Source organism: Varanus komodoensis, unplaced genomic scaffold, assembly GCF_004798865.1.
Source record: "Varanus komodoensis strain SLA01 unplaced genomic scaffold, ASM479886v1 scaffold3, whole genome shotgun sequence".
NCBI lineage: Eukaryota > Metazoa > Chordata > Lepidosauria > Squamata > Varanidae > Varanus > Varanus komodoensis.
Window position 1 is genome coordinate 33,231,514 of NW_025335761.1, and position 14,849 is coordinate 33,246,362.

General features: G+C 43.4%; 1 protein-coding gene across 1 annotated transcript in view; it reads left to right on the plus strand.

Annotated features, from left to right (window-relative positions):
• The first annotated feature begins 464 nt into the window (after positions 1 to 464).
• The window catches only part of MIPOL1 (mirror-image polydactyly 1), a 247,348-nt gene continuing 232,963 nt past the window's right edge, over positions 465 to 14,849 (plus strand). Inside the window, exon 1 of the mRNA XM_044436805.1 lies at positions 465 to 554. The gene's annotated coding sequence lies outside the window, so the exon portion shown is untranslated. The remainder of the gene's footprint in view (positions 555 to 14,849) is intronic.

Below are 14,849 nucleotides of genomic sequence, written 5' to 3' on the forward strand. Positions count from 1 at the left end.
TAAGCCCTGCTCTGCTGACAAGGACGGGGCAGGCGCAGATACGGCTGAGCCCCGGTCGCTTTTCCAGCCAAAGGCCTCCTAATCAAAGCACCCCTCGAGTTGCCGCAAGGCCTGTCTGCCCTCACATCCCACCCAAAACTAAGTCCAGTCCCCTGATAACTTGTATGTAGGCAAGCTGGGTCTATGCACGTTTTGAACCTCCGCTGTCACTTTCCTTCTCCAAAGTATAATTATTTTTATACCACCCTAAAAACACAAAAAACAAGAATTCCTATTTTGAAGTTACCGTTGCCTATATTCGGGGTAGGGGGGAGGTGCAGCTGCTCAGAAAGGGCTATGCTACAATCCCACGTTGCTCCTTTTTTTCCCAAAAGGCAGCTCCCACTTCCGCCCCGAGGGAAAAAAAATGGGTCTCAAGGTCCCCGGAAGTGGACGCCTTGTGCAGGTCCTTTCGGCATCCACGCCGGGGGTTAGTGCGGGATGCGCAGCCAAGCACGCCGCAGGAGCGCTTCTTCTTTGGCGCAGCCCGGGGAGGTTCTGCGTGAAGCAAGCAGGTAACGGTAGCGCTTATTCCTGGGCATGGTGTAAGGCAGGGGCGTTACTAGGTTGCAAAATGATCCAAGGCTCAGGCCCATAGGACCAAAAAAGGGGGGGGGCACAAAATTTCATATGCTAATTTACATGCGCTGCTATATAAGCATAGCTAGAAATAATCACTATGGCCTTAATTTTTATAGAAGCCAAGCTCATTAACTTCTTGCTTGCTTTCAGGACTGAATTGTACAAGGTCCCAAACTGTTTGCTGAAAACATCCCCTCCATTCATCCAAACTTTTCCTTGGTCTTTCAGGCCCATATCCAGATGGGGAGGATTAAATGTCTGGGACCAGCAAAGAGCTGCATGACATCTTAAGCGCTTGCTGATTTATTGCAAACTGGGCATGACCTACTGGCGGTTGATGGCAAAAGAAGAAAGGGACAGCAGAGAATGAGGTGGCTAGATGGAGTCACTGAAGCAGTCGGTGTGAGCTTAAGTGGACTCCAGGGGATGGTGGAGGACAGGAAGGCCTGGAGGAATGTTGTCCATGGGGCCGCTATGGGTTGGACACGACTTCGTGACTAACAACAACATTTATATAAAGCCCTTCTTTTCACTTGATTGCTTTCAAATTATGAAACTAACAATCTCCAGGTTTCTCTCCAGATCCGGTTATTGGAATTATATTTAGAGTGATAAGGCAGGTAGCATTTCTAAGTATATTGGCTAAGGAATAAGACTCCAATCATGCATTTATCTGGGAGCATTGAAGTCAGTACATCGTATTTCTGAATGAAAACATTTCAGATTACACAGTAAGTTTGATGTAATCCTGAATATTTTCCCCATCCACAGGTCTCCTTGTATGTCTCCCGCCCCATAGTTCTTAACCCTTCTCAGATACTTTTTTCTGTCTCATGCTTATACAGCCATGTCCAAGACTCCTCCCCCCACCAACAAAAAAGAATATTTTGCTGCCCAAAAAAGGAGCAAATGGCATCTCCCTTGCTCCACTTGCAGCCAAAATATATAACAGTACTCAAAGCCAGTCAAGTTGCTTTGACCCCTGGGGCAGAATATCCTACAAGCATCTGTTCCCTTCTCTGGCAGTGGAAATACAATAGTAGTAAATTAAATAATGAATAACTTGCTGCTTTTTCATGACATCCAAGATCAACTGTCTTAGGCAGCTGTCTTCATGTGTGTGTGTGTAAAGGACCATGTCTCCAAAGGGCATCACTATTTGTTGAAAAGAGTTTATGAACAGGGGAGAAGAGGGCATTTGATTCAGTCAACTCCTGTCCTCCTCCCTTTCTTTAGCCTTGTGCAAGCCCCTGATACCAAGGAGAACCAAGCACCCACCAGAATCTGGTCACACAGGTCACACAAAACGCAGGTGCACTCCAGAAAGATGACCGCAGATCAGAGGAACTCCAGATACACTCAAGCAAGCCTTGCCCCAAATTCAGACATTGCTGCTTATTCAGACTTTTTTTGCAAGCAAACCCACTTCTATTTTCCTCCAAGAAAAAAGGATCTGGGCCAGCCTTGAAAATAGCAAAGATGAGGAGGACCTCCAGAATTCCATCTTATATGTGAGCAGCCAGTGCATCTGCTTTTCTTCTTGTCAGGGCTTTGCTACAGTGGTTCAGGACACAAGTTCACAGAGTAAGGTACACTGAGGAAATGTGGAGTTGGCCCAAACAAAACTAATGAGCAGACTGTTAAGGGAAAGGTGGTAGTCTGCCACCTAGTTTAAAAAGACAGTGCCTTGATGCCCCCATCAGCTAAGGTGTTTTTTTTTAACTGATTTTATTTAGCTGCTCTTAATTTTTTGTTTAAAATGTTTGTGTATTTGATAAGATTCCATGGCACATTGTTAGAATGTTTTTATGAACGCTTGTAAACTTCCCAGAAAACATTGGCTATTGGATATTGTAGAGATGAAATAAATAAAATATAAGTGAATCCTAGGATCTCCTAATAATGACAACCCTGCTGAATTCAGAAGGAAGAAACAGACATGTATTAAGGGAGGTGATAGCAACTGGGGCAGTTGGAAAAGTCAGGCTCTGTGCCTAGGGGAGGCAGCAACCAAGACAGCCTATGGATGGCAGAGTGGTGGGTCAGATGGCCTCCCAATGATTTGGGGCGCCAAATGGAAGCTTCAAGGCTCCAGCCTTACACTGCCACCAATTTGCCTGCAGGAAGCACAGCCTTCTCCTGAGCTGGGGTCCTCCAGATAGGTTGGACTACAGCTTATATCATCCTGGGGATGCTGGCTGGGAATAATGTGTAGTCCCAAATATCTAGGAGACACTAAAGCACGAAAGGCTGCTTTGGAGTAAGTATTCAAGAATCATTGATGGACAGGCTTGCTACCAAAAATGGCTCTCAAGCTGACTACAACCACACAGTCAGGGTGCTTAAAAGATAGAAAGGGGGAGCCAGCAATGTTCTCATCCTACCCAATATGCATGCATTCTGAAGGCTGTTTTTTTGTGAAAGGCTAATGTCAGGATTGATACAGTCGTGTCTTTTTTTACCTGTACAAAAATGTGCAAAAGAGAAAGCTTCATTGAGCTTACAGTGCTGTACTTACTGAAATGCTGTATTCTTTGAAACTCGGGTACTCACATTGACGTATTGTTCTGTTGATTATTTAACCTTGTTTTCATTCTGTTTAGTATATGAAAATAGAGACTGTTCCAGATGGTAGGCATTGCTTTGATCAGTTTAGTTAATAGGATCAAAGAGGAAGTCTTCTTGAAAATAGCTAAAGCTGCATTCTCCTGCACACTTACCTGGCAGGAAGCCCCATGAAAGTCTTTGGGGCTTACTTCCAAGTAGACCTGCATAGGATTGTGTGGGATCAGGAAAAGGTCAAAAAGGAAACCAGATTCCTTCTTAAAGAGTCTTGTTAACATATGGTATAACACTGATAAAATATTCAGGTAGAATACATGTATAATTAAGTTGAATCAGCATGATCAGGCTTAACTTATTGGAGGCACTGTTTTGCATAAATAGGCTCTAGAACATGGGTCCTCAAACTACAGCCCACGGGCTGGATCCGCCCCACCATGCCCATTTGGACCCGCCGTGCGTGCGCCCGCCTCGCTGTGCATGCCTGCTCCCCTGCCTCGCCTTGCCTCCCCACGCACCCCACCCCCACCTCAGCACATGCGCCCGCACGCACGCACCGCCACCCCCCCAGCCCCTTCGCCGGCCCGTGCACACTGCTGGCACCACCTTTCTGGCCCACGTCCAGCACGGGCACCTTTCAGCTGGCCCCCTGGTGAACAAGTTTGAGGACCCCTGCTCTAGAACCTTCGGATTGCAAGCAAGTCGTAGTGACCAAGATAATTCACTCTTCTCCTATAAACACATGTGTGGAATGAAGCAGGTAAAGGTCAAACTATGAATTATGCAGCAAGGTAGGGGAAAGCAGAATGTAGATTTCTGGATGGTTTGCAGTGGAACTACAAAGGTTTATGATTCAGTGCCAGTGGCTTAACAGCATTGGCAAAAATCTTTGTGGGCAGAGCAACAATCTGCAGTAGATTACAGGCATCTCTGCAGGGCCGGAGGGATGCAGAGGTGAAGGTCATCTCCTTGCTTCTCCTGCTCTGCAATGCAACTAAACAGCCAGTTTCAGCTGTCTAATGCTGCACTTTGGAGGAGAAGAGAATGCAGCTGAGGAGCCACCAGGACACTTTGTATCTTGGTGTTGCTGGGCTTCCCCCTCCCTCAGGAACACCCCCTAAGCCCCTACTCCAAAGTGGCGTTTGCAGCCCTGGGGAAGCAACCAGTGCTGTTCTCCCACTCCCACCATTATTGCGTTGGGGCTGAGCCAAGCATTTGAAAGTTGTATCCTGATTGTAGATTTGTATCCAATTGCCTTCTGGCATCTTGGTGTTCAAATGAAATATTTTCTTGCAAACAAGCCTACAAACAGAAAATGCCAATTTTTCAACTTTTTCTCCCAAAGCAGTGTAATCACAGTGTAATCCAATAATTTAACATATATGTTTTAATAGTCTTTGCTTAAGCTTGTAAGGTATTACAGATGACCATCAAGTTTTTCAGAAAATGATTTGTTATTTCTTGTACCCTCCTTCAAATCAATGCTTCATGGAACGGAGGTAGTGCTCTGTCTGGTCTAATTAGGGTTAGCATTGGGTTCTGAAGTTCAGGAAGTCAACGGAGCATCACTTTTGGTACTGTGATGTAGTGACAGATCCCCAGAGCCTTTTCCCCAAAGAGAGTCCAAACACAGGCAGCTGTGTTGATCCACATCAAGGCATTCTTGCAGTATTCATCTCCACCAAGAGCAGGCCTTTTGTAAAGCTAATAGGTTTTAAGTTGCCATTCAAGATAAAGCCACCCCAGATTGCTTTGCCTAACAACAGGGACTGCACTGCTGGGAAAATTCATTCCCCCACTTCCCATCCCAGAAATATGGCAAGCATAGCTAAGCTCAGAGGAAAGAGAGAATTCTGAGGGCTGGCAGATGATGCCCAGTCTCTGCTAATAATAGGGTGCCATTGCGTGTCATTGGGAGCCTGGATCTGCGACAGCACTGCCTTTACCCAGGCCTTTTGCTTCTGTGCTCTTCCTTGCTTAAAACTGCTCTATGAATTGAGAGGCTTCTGTTCCTTTCACTTTCCTGCTTTATTTTGCTTCTGGTTAACCTAGGGAGGGATGAACAAACAGCCTTTTCCCCTTATGATTCAAGAAGTCTTGTCAGAGTAAAGCTTGGACATGTTAGTTGATATAATTTGATCCAAAAGGACTTTGGATTCCTCATTGTGCTCTGCCACCCATCAGTAATTCTGGTAAGCACCAGAATTGTATAAATGTCAAAGAAGTATTGGTTTGTTCCCCCGCTCCTGCCTCTGTGTGGGGGAGTGGGGTGGGGAGCAACAGCAGCTGTCACATGAAAAGGGGAAGGAAAGCCCGCAGTCTTGGGCTGCGAAGAATGGAGCATGATGTATGGTTAAGAATTACTGTGCACTGTTTGCTGAAATAAGGGGAAATGGTTTCCTTGTTCTGGCTTAACACTACTGTATTCTGTGAATATATGCATCAATATTGCATCGACATTGCAACGGTTTGATTTGGGGCACATTCGACTGGAAATGAGATTCCTGGTCCATTTGGATGCATGCTGGTGAAACCTTTTCCTTAGCCACCATTCCTTGCTTTAAAGCTTTGCATGCTTTAAATAGGCCCTGTTAACAGAATGTACTTTTCCCAAATGTATATTCAACATAGTCTTTATGCTACTACCCCCATCAGGTAGGATTAAGGTGGAAGAAATGCAAAATTATTCAGCTCTCAGTCTTAGTTTACAGCATTTCTAATGGGATTTTAAGTCTTTTCTTTATTGATCTGTACACTTCCTAAACATTAACGACAAGGAAACTCTCATTCCTCTAGCACAAGGACTTTTGGCACCTGAAGACCCAAGAGCCCCTGGGGTCTCCCAGTCATCTCAATATAGCTCTCTGTCCATGTGTGGGTGTCTCTCTTGCAGTGCTGCCGACTCTCAGGGAGGCTCTCTTGCTTGGCCTTGTTCCTTTAGTGGTAGGCCAGCAGCTGTGATCTGGACAGGGGAAGGAAGCTTGTGAGCCACGTATAAGGTGGTGGCAGGGTGAGAGGGGAGGATGCAGGAGTAATTAGCTTTGGGTAGATGAGGCCAAGATGACAAGAGCAACCTAACTGGCCAGCTGCAATGGTGAACTGCCAAAGCACTGGAGGTGGAGGGGAGTTTGAATGTGGAGATGATATAGACTGCAAGCAACATGGACCTGCGCTTTTGGTTTTGCAGCACCAAAAAGAGCAGTGCGTTCTGCTGGGGCAGAAAAAAAAAAGGGATCCCTCTTAATGCAAGAACAATGTGAACCTACAAGAATTTGCCTGCTCACTGAGTGACTGCTGAGGATCTGCTTGGGCAACATGGAGGGGAATGGAGAAGAGAGGCCCGCAAAGGCCTTCAGCTGAGTCCAGTGTGCAGGACTTCTGTTTCCCAGAGTGGAGCCCCCCTCCCCCTCCCCCGCTGCCTCCATGATTTGGGAAGGACTCCCAAATGGCTTTGATGGCAGTCCCTGAAACCAAAAACCCAAAGTGGCTCTGACTAGAAAAATAGAAAGGTCACAAATGAAGATAAAGGAGCATTGTATTCTGCAAACCTTCAGATTGCATTTAAATTTACCTTCTCCTTGTGAAGCATGACAGGTTGTTAAAGTGGCATTTGGATATGCCTGTTTTTACAGGCTTGACCTGGCTCAGGGCCTTTAGGAGTGAGGAAAGAGCTGCTCCCAAACTTGCGTTGCATGGATTATTGTGACAGTTGCTCAGCAACTATCAGCTTATTGGCAAGCGATATAATACAGGGAGGCTGATTTGTGGTCCTGTTGAAACCTTCAAATTCAGAGCTGTGTTAGAGCCAGGATGGGGAACCTCAGATGGTTCCCCATTTCCCTACCCTACCTCATTTCTCCCATCAACCAATCATTGAGTGGGCACCCAGTTTCTGTGCCATCTTCATTCTACCCCTCCTCTATTCTAAAAGGTTGAAATGAATCTTCTTACTGGCAGTAAGAGCTTTAAGCTAAAATATGCTGATGTTGTTGGTCCCTCCTTTTTTGCCTTTGGCCCCTCCCACCACTGGAAAATGTCCTCCAAAGTGCTCTCCAAAATTGAATTTGATGCTTGTACTGAAAGAGGTTTGACACTCCTATGATAGAAGAGGGCATCCTTTCCCAATTTCTGAGAAGGAATATGCTGAATTCAGTTAGCCAAAAAGGAAGGAAGCACTTTGATACTTCAGTCCTCAAGAACTCATGAAAAAGAACCATAATCATGATAAATAATCATATTTGAAAACTCCTGTTCCATAAATTATAACCAATTGTAAATTTAAGCATGGATATAGTGGAATGAAGCATGAAAACATTGGCTTGGATCTATTGTAGTGTTTGCACTTGATGGGCTCTTTCCCTTTGAGGAAAAAGTTTGACTCCAGTGGACCTTAGCAAAATGAGTATTTTTCTCACATTACATGAAATGTTGAAAACTTTTTTAGACTGAAGTGTTTAGCCCTTTCCCCCAACATTAAATAATTAGCTTCAAAATGTTTGTCTGCTTAATACTCTTTTAAGCCATGTAAATTGGGAGAAAGCTGACAGGAACTGGGAAGTATCCAGTTTGGGTCAAATCATCCCCTGTCGATGAAGGGGAAGAAATGTCAGATCGCCAACATGTAGCAGGGGAAGAAGTAGGTAAGGAGGTTACAGGGCTATAGTAAGCCAGGATAATCAGTAGGAGAGGACAAAGTGCCAGAACAAGGGTTGCATGTAGCTGAGGGGGACACTGTGCTTAGGTGTCTCTGTGCAAATGCTGGAAGCCTGAAGGCCAGAATGGGGGAGCTGGAGTACGTGGTGATGAAGGAGAAGCTAGATGTAATGAGCATTATGGAAACCTGGTGAAGCCGAGCTAACTGATGGGCTATGGTCATCTCTGGATGTATAGAAAATACAGGGAAGAGCATGCTGGAGAAGGTGCTGCCCTGTGTGTTAAGGAGGGCATAGAGTCCAGCAAAAATTATAATGTAAAGTGTGAAGACTCCCTCCACAGAAGGAATATGGGTGAAAATTCCTGGCTCCAAATCTTAGTCATGGGAGTTTGGTATTGTCACTGAGGCCAAAATGCTCAGGGTGATCTTGAGATGGCAAATGAAATCAGGTAGGCCTCCAGCAGTGAGGGACTTAGACAACCCACACATTGACTGGATAAAGACATGTTCCAGTTCTGATGGAGAGGTGACATTTCTCAGTTTCATAAACAACTGTGCTGTAAAGCAGTTGGTCATGGAACTAACCAGAGGGAAGACAATCTTGGATTTAGTCCTCGATGGGATTGCCCAGGACATGCTACAGAATGTAAGTGTTGCTGAGCTGTTCGGTAACAGTGAGGACACTGGTACCAGATTTAATAGGCAGTTAGGTGAAAGACTGCTAACGAGGTCGACCACAGTGGATTTGACTTCAATAGAAGACACTCTGCAAAAATGAGGAAACTGGTAAAGAACCTGAAGAGGAGACTCAGGAAGTTTAAATTGCTTCAAAATGCTTGGAGATTACTCAAAAACACCATAATAAAGGCACAGATAAAATGCATGCTATGAGTGAGAAAAGATAGCACAAAGTCCAGGAAATCGCCAGCATGGTTAATGCATAGAGTCAAGGACGCTATCAGTGAGACAAAAGCTTCTTTGGAAGCATGGAAGTCTTGCCCAAATGAAAAGAACGGATGGGACCACAAGTTGCAGAAGGGAGATGCAAGCAGACAATTGGAGAAGGAAAGAAACACTTTGAGGAGCACATCACTACAATATCAAGGTGAACAATTTTTTTTTTTTTTTTAAATATCCAAAGAAAGCAAACAGCTAAGGAAGCAGTTGGGCCATTGGATGAAAATGGGATTAGAGAAGCACGGGGATGGGAGATTGTAGAGAAGCTGAATGAATTATTTTCATTAATCTTCACAGCAGAGGACAGAGAGCAGATACCTGTACCTGAGCTTATGCATTCTGGAAGAGAGTCTGAGGAATTAGGACAGATAATAGTGACAAAAGATAAAATTCTCAACCTTACTGACAAACTGAAAGTCAGCAAGTCACCTTGTCCACATGGTTTCCATTCCAGTATTATTAAAGAACTCAAGCATGAAATTGCTAGCCTTCATACCAAAATATGTAACATGTCCCTAAAATTAGCCCTTGTGCCAGACGATTGGAGAACAGCCAATGTAAAACATTTTAAAAAGAAATCTAGGGGTGTTGGGGAAATTAAAAAGGTAAAGGTAAAGGTTTCCCCTTGACATTAAAATCCAGTCATGTCTGACTCTAGGGGGCATTGCTCATATCCGTTTCCTAGCTGAGGGAGCCAGCGTTTGTCCCCAGACAGTCTCATGGTCATGTGGCCGGCATGATTAAACACTGACGTGCACAGAACGCTGGGAAATTACAGGCCAGTTAATTTAACATCTGTTCTCGGTAAACTGCTTGAAAAATTATTAAAGATCGAATCATAAGCACACAGAGGGACAAGCTCAGAAGGGGAAGAAAACCCAGTGTGGCTTCTGCAAGTTGAAGTGTTATCTCACTAACCTATTGGAGTTCTTTGTGAATGTCAGTAAGCAGGTAAGCAGGGGTGATCCAGTAGATGTTTACCTGGACTTCTAGAAGGCTTTTGATAAAGTCCCTCACCAAAGGCTCCTGAGCAAACTAAGCGGTCATGAAATAAAAGGGAGGAGGTCATCTTATGGATCACTAACTGATTAAAGAACATAGAAACATAGAGCAAGTCAGAAGGGGTCTCCCGGGCCATCTAGTCTGACCCCCAGCTCCAGCCAGCTCTGCTCATGACATGCCTACCATGTGCATGTCTAGCCTATCCTTGAACACCCTCACTGATGGGGCTTCAGCCACCTCCTGTGGAAGCCCATTCCATATCACTGGGGTCCTAACTGTCAGGAAGTACTTCCTGGCATCCGAATTGAACCAACAGAAGACAGAGAGTGTGAATAGATGTCAATTTCTCCCAGTGGAGAGATATCACTAATTGAGTCCTACAGAATTTCGTATTGGAACCAGTGCTTTTTCATCTATTCATAAATGATCTGAAATTAGGAGTGAATAGTGGCCAAGTGAAATTAGAAGTGGCCAAGTTTGCTGATGACACTGAACTTTTTCAGCTGGTTAAAACCAGAAGGGATTGTGAAGAGCTACAAAGGGGTCACTCCAGGGTGGAAGAATGGGCATCAGAATGGCAAATGCTGTTCAATATAAGCAAGTTCAGAGTAATGCACGTCGGGGCAAAAAATCCCAACTTCGAGTTTACACTGATGGGATCCGAACTAGCAGTGAGTGAGCAAGAAATGGATCTTGGGGTAGTGGAGGACAACCCAGTGAAAATGTCCCAGTGCTCAGCTGCAGTGAAGAAGGCCAACTCCATGCTAGGCATAAGTAGGAAAGAAATAGAAAATAGAACTGGCAAGATCTTAGTTCCTTATTCACATCTCTGCTGTGACTACACTTGGAATACTGGGTTCAGTTCAGGTCGCCGTACCTAAAAAAAGACAGTATTGAGCTGGAAAAATACAGAGAAGGGCACCAGAAATGATCCAGGGGCTGGAGCAGCTCTCCTGTGAGGGGCAGCTACAACAACTGGGTCTGTTCAGCTTAGAAAAAAACTTAGACATAATAGAGGTATTTCAATTAATTCATGGTGTGGAGAAAGTAGAGAGGAAGACATTTTTCTCCCTCTTCCGTAACACTGGGACCCAGGGTCATCCCATGAAATTGATTGGTGAGAGGTTTGAGAGAACCAACTTTATCAAACTCCAAGCAATGACAAGTGAGCTGCCACGGCAACTCACTCTTAAGGGAAGAGGAGTCCAAGAGGGGTGGGAAACATTGAAGAAAAATCTCCAAGCACAGTGCAAACAATTCCAACAAGAAAAAAGTGGTAGACAACACAGGAAGCCCATGTGACTCCAGCAAAAGTTAAAGGACAACCTGACAGAAAAAAGAATATATACAGAAAGTGGCGGCAGAACCAGGCCACAAAGGACAAATACAAACAAATAGCAAGGAATTTCAGGGATGACATCAGGAAAACTAAAGCAGGAAATTATCTGAGATTAGCAAGAGATGCCAAGAGCAGCAAGAAAGCCCTCTTGCTGAAAATACATGTAAAAGAGAAAGGGATCCAGCTACATAAAGTGGATGGCAAAGTGATAACAGACCACAAGGAAAAAGCAGAAGTGCTCGATTTCTACTTTGCAGTCGTCTTCCACAAGGAAACAAGAGGAAACAAAGAGGAAGTACAAGCTGAACGTGAGAGAAGGCAGCCCAAAACTGACAGATAAATGGCCAAGAAATATCTAGATGGAATATACACATCCAATTCTCCAGGGCCCAATCTATTCCATCCCAAAGTCATAAAAGAACTAGCAGAAAAACTGTCAGAACCACTGTCTATTATCTTTGATAAATCCTGGAAAACAGGAAGTGCCAGACAAATGGAGAAGGGCTAACATTGTCCCCATCTTAGAAATATAAAATAAAATAAAATATGGAGAAAAGACAAACCCGGGCACTACAGACCTGTTAGTCTGACATCAATCTTTAGAAAAATTCTGGAGCAGATTATTTAAAAAAACAGCCTGTAAGCACCTCAAAGAAAACACAATGATTAATAAAAGCTTGCATGGATTTATCAAAAATTCGGTCAGACTAATTTAATTGCATTTTTTTGACTGGGTAACCTCTCAGACAGAGGCAACACTCAACTCAATGTACCTCAACTCAAATAATGCTTTTGACATAGTGCCCCATGATTAGCAAAAAGCAGACTAGATAGAAGAACAGTTAGGTGGATTCAAAATTGGCTGCTAAATCAGACAGAAAGAGTGCTCATCAGTGGCACCTTCTCAAACTGGAAGGAAGTGAATAGTGGGGTGCCACAGGGTTCAGCCCTAGGCCCAGTGATTTGGATGAGGAAGTACAAGGAATGATAATCAGATTTGCAGATGATACAAAATTGGGTGGAATAGCAAATACCTTAGAAGATATAATGAAGATTCCAGGTTATCTTAATAAACCTAAACACTGGGCTGAAAGGAACAGAATGAGATTCAATAAGGACAAGTGCCAAGTGCTTCACCTAGGAAAAAGCAGGATGGGGAAGATGTGACTCAATAGAATTGAAAAGGAAAAATACGTTGGCGTTATTGTGGACAAAAGGCTAAATATGAACCAACAATGCAATGCAGCTGCAAAAAGCGCAAATGCTATTTTAGGATGCATTAATGTTGTTGTTGTTGTTAGTCGCGAAGTCCCGTCCGACCCATCGCGACCCCATGGACAACACTCCTCCAGGCCTTCCTGTCATCCACCAACCCCGGGGTTCACTTCAGCTCACACGAACTGCTTCAGTGACTCCATCTAGCCACCTCATCCTCTGCCGTCCCCTTCTTCTTTTGCCCTCAATTGTTCCCAGCATTAGGCTCTTCTCCAGGGAGTCCTTCCTTCTCATTAGGTGGCCAAAGTATTTGGGTTTCATCTTCAGTATCTGTCCTTCTAAAGAGCAGTCAGAGTTGATCTCTAGGACTGACCAGTTTGATCACCTAGGAGTCCAAGGAATTTAATAGAAGTATTAATTACAAATAATGATAAGTAGTAGTTCCCATAAACTCTTCACTAGTCAGACCATCCCTAGAATACTGTTTTGGATTCCAGATGTGTTTTATTCTTCTAAACTTGAAGTAACTAGCACATGGAAAGCAAATGTATCATGCATTAAAAGTAGGCCACAGATAAATATTTCAAGTGCAGTTCAACACAAAGTGAAGAGTGCAAAAAACGGAGAAAGAAAAGGGAAGTTTATTTCATAGCAAATCCAGACAATTCTAAAGATAGTCTGGAGCTAGACATGCTGTTTCAGTGCTGTAGTATCTCTCACCACCAGATGGCGCTATGCGCTAGCTATTTGTATTGGATAGCCCTGCTTAGGATCACATGCCTTACTTGCTGTATCTTCTGCTGAAATCATTAAGACTTGACTTTCAGGACGCATGTTCAGCACCCAGGTGTAATAATATTACAAGAACAAGGGACCAAATGCATCAGAATTGTATTCTCATGGGTATTTTCAGTTGAATACAGAATGTGCATAAACACAGAAATGTGTGCACTTCTGTGGGAAATAGCTTAGAGAACATGCAGCAAACCTATGCATAGCCCAGGTGTATGCACAGACCCCAAATGATGTTGGAAAGTACAAATAATTTGATAAAAGGTGCCTAGGTCTGCCTATTCATACAAAGTGGTGAATGTACAAAATATTTATTCATTTATTGCATAACTGTACAGGCCAATTGCCAGATATATATCTGGATAGTTCACAGATAAATATCAGATGAATTTTCAGGGTTCAGTATCTTTAGCCAGCATCAATATCACTTGGAGGCGTGGCACATTGGCCGATTAATCCAGAAACTCCCTGTTTACTTCCAATTTTTGTGCATACTCCATACTTTCATATGTAATTGTACAATCCGTAATTTTGACTTCCATGTGAGGCATCAATTTTTAATCTAAATCATACTTGAACTTCCAAACTAATTTTTTTTAAGGAGCTTTTTTACACAGGTCACATCTGTTATATAAGGGAATATAAAACGTTCGCAAAACAATACAGCCTTAGTTATGGTTATGTTGAGAAGGAATGTCTTCTTACCAGAAAAAACTTAAAAGCTATCAACTACATTGTAAACAGTCTTTGAGTTGAGGCTTTTGTAATTCACATCTGTCACACAGAATCTAGTGACCTAAATTTGACTAGCACTATTGTAGTGTAATTATGCTTTTGAGCCATATCTGATATCGCAGAAGAAAGGTGTAAAGTTTATTTTCAAAGGTTATGGATTTGGTTGAGTCATGTCATTGTGCAGCACACAAGACGAATCTGCAAAAGTCTTCACTGATATTTATGCAAGTATAAATGAACACATTCAAGTTTCAAGGAACAGTGTTAAATGCAAGGCAGGGAAAGGTAATGTTTTGACATTTGTCAAAGTGATTGAACAAAACAACTTGGAATTCTGTTGAAATAGTACCTTTTTCCTTGTTCGGGTTGTCTTTGATGGATGAAATAAATTTGAGCTTCTTACTTGAATATTAATGGCTTGCTGAGATTAGCCCTATGGATTTTCTTTTGCATTTTTGAACTCTGTGGTATTGCACAACAGTTTTAATAGGTAGGTTTTAAGAGTGCTTAAAAAAAACTTTGGAGAAGGGCTGTTGCCTAAACCAAGGCCAAAAGGGAAAAAAATGAAGTACAAGGGAGATACACATGGGATTACTCTAACAGTCCTAAAATATACCCACTTCTCCTCTTTCCTTTCCACCCATTTGAGCAGAAAGTATTGTAAACTTTGACTCTCAGCAAATTATTTGTCAAATGATCCAAGTAATGCCCAGTTGTCAAGTAGCTTTAAATTTCTTTCTCTCTTGCCTCCATCAGTTCCCATATCCAGCCTAGCAAGCTCGGGCCAGTAAGGCTAAGTGGGAGGGATGCATCTTTCCAGCCAAGATGGAAGGCAGGTCTGAACCACCTTCACATCATGTCCTGTAGGAAAAGTGTGAGTCCCCTATATGAAGTAGTCCATTTGGTCTTCAACTGTAGAACAGATCTAACATTGCTCATTGCTAGTGCCATGAGGTCAGAACAATAACCTGC